Source organism: Triticum aestivum, chromosome 1D (genome assembly GCF_018294505.1).
Source record: "Triticum aestivum cultivar Chinese Spring chromosome 1D, IWGSC CS RefSeq v2.1, whole genome shotgun sequence".
Classification (NCBI taxonomy): Eukaryota; Viridiplantae; Streptophyta; class Magnoliopsida; order Poales; family Poaceae; genus Triticum; species Triticum aestivum.
In genome coordinates, this window is record NC_057796.1 from 421,807,596 (window position 1) to 421,812,810 (window position 5,215).

The 5,215-nt window shown below is 40.4% G+C and overlaps 1 long non-coding RNA gene across 1 annotated transcript; it reads left to right on the forward strand.

Annotated features, from left to right (window-relative positions):
* The first annotated feature begins 3,893 nt into the window (after positions 1–3,893).
* On the forward strand, positions 3,894–4,955 carry LOC123172422 (uncharacterized). Its single transcript, XR_006485594.1, has 2 exons — positions 3,894–4,045; positions 4,668–4,955. It is a non-coding gene; the product is annotated as an uncharacterized lncRNA (long non-coding RNA).
* Positions 4,956–5,215: the final 260 nt, after the last annotated feature.

The following is a 5,215-nucleotide window of genomic DNA, read 5'->3' on the forward strand; positions in this document are numbered from 1 at the left end:
GATATTGCTAATGATTCCAACATTTCCTTTGGCACGCATGAGATTGGTAAGCTCAAATAGACAATCACCAAAGCTAGGATCACTAGAATTCATCTTACTCAAGGCAATAGACTTATGAAGAATTTCATCTAAGTTTTGCAAGGAATAGTTTGGAAATCTTTCCTCAAGAAATCTCCATATAGTGTAGGCATAATCGAGAGTAGGCAAACATCCAATCAAGTTTCTAGGCAAGCCTCTAGTGATAAGATTAACAGTTCTAAGGTTGTGGATCATGTCAATAGACTCATCAAGGGTAGGATGCAAAGGATCAACATGAGGTGCACAAGGGCTAGTAATGTACTTGTTCAAATGATATTCATTGAAAATCTCAAGCATTTCATTTTTCCACTCATGAAAGAACTCTTCATCAAGAATAGGCACTCTACGTCTAAGACTCCCCAACGTAGACTCATCCATCTTCCTCCAATGGTGATTAAACCAAAGCAATGGAAACCAAAGCTCTGATACCAATTGAAAGGATCGAGAAGAGGTGGATAGAGGGGGGTGAATAGACTCTAAGAAGAAAAGTTGCAGTTTTTTAATTTCCTTAAGTTGATGTGGAGTTTTGGCACAAGTTTAAACATTCACAATACATATCAAGCAAGCATGGCAAGAGTATATGAGCAGCGGAAAGTAAAGCATGCAAGTTGCAAGAATGTAAAGGGATAGGATTGGAGTGTGCAAACGGAATTTGGAGACACGGAGATTTTTTATTCATGGTTCCGATAGGTGGTGTTATCGTACATCCACGTTGATGGAGACTTCAACCCACGAAGGGTAATGGTTGCGTGAGTAGGTGGTGTTATCGTACATCCACGTTGATGGAGACTTCAGCCCACGAAGGGTAACGGTTGCGCGAGTCCACGGAGGGCTCCACCCACGAAGGGTCCACGAAGAAGCAACCTTGTCTATCCCACCATGGCCGTCGCCCACGAAGGACTTGCCTCACTAGGGTAGATCTTCACGAAGTAGGCGATCTCCTGGCCCTTACAAACTCCTTGGTTCAACTCCACAATCTTGACGGAGGCTCCCAAGTGACATCTAGCCAATCTAGGAGACACCACTCTCCAAGAGGTAACAAATGGTGTGTTGATGATGAACTCCTTGCTCTTGTGCTTCAAATGATAGTCTCCCCAACACTCAACTCTCTCTCATAGGATTGGATTTGGTGGAAAGATGATTTGAGTGGAAATCAACTTGGGGAAGGCTAGAGATCAAGATTTATGTGGTTGGAATGGAATATCTTGACCTCAACACAAGTGTAGGTGGTTCTCTCTCAGAAAATATATGTTGGAAGTGTAGGAATGTTTTGATGGCTCTCTCCACGAATGAAGAGTGGGTGGAGGGGTATATATAGCCTCCACACAAAATCTAACCGTTACACACAATTTACCAAACTCGGTGGGACCGAATCGTGAAACTCGGTCAGACCGGTTTAGTTCATAATGTGACCGTTAGGCATTTCGGTGGGACCGGTATGATCAACTCGGTGGGACCGATGTGCTAGGGTCAGGGTAAAGCCTCAACTCGGTTTGACCGATTACACAAACTCGGTGGGACCGATTTGGGTAATAAGCAAAACAGAGAGTTGGCCAAGCAAACTCGGCGAGACCGATTGCATATCTCGGTGGGACCGAAATTATTGCAATAGGCAACAGAGAGTTTGCAAGCCCATCTCGGTGAGACCGAAGTGATTAGGGTTTCTGGCAGTGGCTATGTCAACTGAACTCGGTGGCGCCGGATAGAAAGTTTCGGTGGGGCCGAGTTTGACTTTTGGTTTGGGACATATGTGGATGTGAGAAAGTAGTTGAGGGTTTTTGGAGCATATCACTAAGCATTTTGAGCAAGCAAGCCATTAATCAACACCTCATCCCCTCTTAATAGTATTGGTTTTTCCTATGGACTCAATGTGATCTTGGATCACTTAAAATGAAAAATGTGGAGTCCTGAGCTTTGAGCTTGAGCCAATCCTTTGTCCTTAGCATTTTGAGGGGGTTCCACATCCTCTAGTCCATGCCACTCCATTGTTGAACTTATCTGAAACATACTAAGTAGAAGCATTAGTCCAACAAGTGATATGTTGACATTAATTACCAAAATAACCCAGGGAGCACTTGTGCTTTCACTGGGCTATAGTACACACCACATGTGTGTACCAAAAAAAGTACCCGGGATACTAAAAGAAAACAGAGTAGAAACAATAAAATATAAAATACATTCTATGCTCCCTCCGCGCTCCCGTCGGTGCCCGAAAAACCCATCAAGTGTTACCCAACTAGTTACTTCTAATTTTTAGTTGTCCTATATGTCCTGAGTTGAGCGTGCCCTTCTAGTGGGCCTTGGCCCACCTGTTCACGCGAAACCGGTCTAACGCCCGGTACGGGCGTTATGCAAGATTTCAGCATTTGCCGGTGAAGATGAAAGATCATGAAACTTTGGCGGCAATTCCTATTTAGCGCTGCAGGCGCCAGTTCCTACTGTTTTTGCTAACCGGCGCCTGCAGCAGCCACTCGCGAGTCGGCCCATCTCGCCCCCGTTTTCTGGTTTTTTTTCTGAAACGCCAAAACTGTGCGCGTGAAGAGAATCGATCCTTGGGCCTCACGGATCGAACTACGCTGCAATAATCACTGGACCAACATGCCCGATTTGATATTCCCTTCTTCCAACTTTTCTTATTTCTTATTTCTTCTTTCCTCTTTCCTTTTTCCTTTTTTTGTTTTTTTCTGTTTCTATTTTTTTCCTTTTTTTTCCTCTTACTGGTTTGATGATTCCTTTCAAATTCGTTAATTTTCTTAAAATGGATGAACTTTCTTCTCAAAATTGATTATTTTTTATGCAATTCAATGAACTTTTTTTAAAATTCAATGAACTTTTTCCAATTTTGTTGATTTTGTTTTTAAAAATCCATGAACTCTTTTCAATTTTGATAAACTTTTTTAAAATTGAGTGAACTTTTTTTCAAATTTGATGAACTTTTTTTTCAAATTTGATGATTTAAAAAAAGGGGTGACCTCTTTTCCAATCTGATGAACCTTTTTTTAAATCGATGAACTTTTTTTTGAATTCAATGAACTTTTTTCAAATACAATAAAAAAATTCTCAAAATTGATGAACTTATTTTTAAAATCAATAATTTTTTGTCAAAATCGATGAACTATTTTCCAAATTTGTATTTTTTTAAGTCAATGATTTTTTTTAAATTTGTGAACTTTTTCTCGAGATGATGAACTTTTTTCAAATTCGATGAACTTTTTTTAAAATCGATGAACTCTTTTCATTTCCACGAACTATTTTTCATTTCAATGAACTTTTTTTTGCAAATTCGTACATTATTTTAGTATTTTTTTATAGAATTCTGTTTCGAATTTATACTTTCTTTTTAAAATAATTTACACTGGTTACGAGTGACTGCTCTAAACCCTCGTGCTCGGAGTTCGAACTCTAGTATTCACGAATCGCTACAGGAATAAGCTTAGGTTTCTTTTTTCACAAATCGCTAGGGGTGGGCATAGTCACACCGAAAACCGAAAAACCAAACCGAACCGAACCGTTTTAACCGATTTATATGTTTATTCGGTGTATGGTTTTTTGGTTTGATGGCAGTTTCGTTTTCTATTCGGTGTTCGGTGCAAGTTCGGTTTCTTGCGATCACAAACCGATATCACCGAATAAACCGCCATTATTTACGATGGCCGTACGCTCGTAGCTTCATACCCCGTACGTGACTGGCTATGGCATGTGAGCGGCTAAGCGCAGCCCATTTATCCTTCGGCCCAACAGCCTCTAATTTACATAATGTATAAATATATAATCACCCCACGTTGTCTCAAAAATATATATAATCACCCCACGCTCACACGTCCGCGAAACCCTAATCATCGGCTCATCGCCCATCTCTCCATCCCTTCGTCAGGCGGCGCCCTCTCCTCTCCAACCCTAGACACGCGATCAGCCGGCTCCGGCAAGTCGGCGTTCTGCAGTCCTTTTGTTGCGGCGGACGTAAGCGGTAAGCCATCCGTTAGCTTCTCCAAGTTCCAATCTCTAAAATCTCAATACAAGTAGCTAGTACACTACGTAACGTGTCTTCATGCAAGTGATTAGTTTGATCTACTACTACTAGGAATATTTTAGTATTGTTTGCATGAAGCGATTGTCATGAGCTAGTGTATCAGCAAGTATTTATATAATTTCTATCCATGGATCTTCTTGTGTACATCTGCAGTCTGCGTGCGTAATGGAACAAATTATTTATTACTCTATGGTTTAGTGCATGTGCTTATTCTAATCCATATATTTTTAGACATATGCCAAGACGCCGCTAGATACGTGAGTACGTCCTGTGGTGAATCGATCTAGCAGTCTAAAACAAACATATAAAATACGTATCAAATTCCCTAAAAATGGTACCAAATGAAAGCTGCACACTTATAGGCATCACATGTATTCTCCCTTATATAATACTTTTCATGTTCCACGTGATCTTATGTTTTATACACAGTACACTTGTTTTCTTGACCAAATTGATCTTATTCTTGTCCAATTTGTAGATGTCAGAATCAAAAATATACATCCTTTTCATGCGGTTGCTATGCAAGTGTGCTAACAAATTTACTGTACAAAATCCTCAGATGTTTGTTTCCGGCAAGGCCGCCGTATGAAGCCATGGAAGTAGTACTACAGATCTGAGATCTTGAAGTCTTGTTCCTGTGATGAAGTCCCATTTATTCACGTTTATGTGACCAGTCAACTATTTGATAGCCTTTTTGTTTGATTTCCCTCCACTTGTGTTTGAGAAAAATAAGAACTATGCTATTTGCTTTTGCTGCTACATAAGTGAGACTATTTGTTATATGTCCGTGGGTGGGACTTTGTTCACTATCCATTTATACATACATATATCAAAGTTGTGTCTTTCATTACAGCTGCTCATGAGTCGTGGCTTTGATTGGTGCATGTACTCCGGTTTTCCAATTAACCGAATAAACCGAACCGATATATTTTGGTTAATATGGTTCGGTGTCTAATTTCTGTGTGATTATTTCGGTTGCCATTTCTCCAAAACCGAAATTATAAAAAACCGAATAAACCGAACCGTGATAACCATATTAACCGAACGCCCAGCCCTACAAATCGCTACAGCAATGTTTTAATTGGGCCGCGGCCCGCTGCTGGTCGC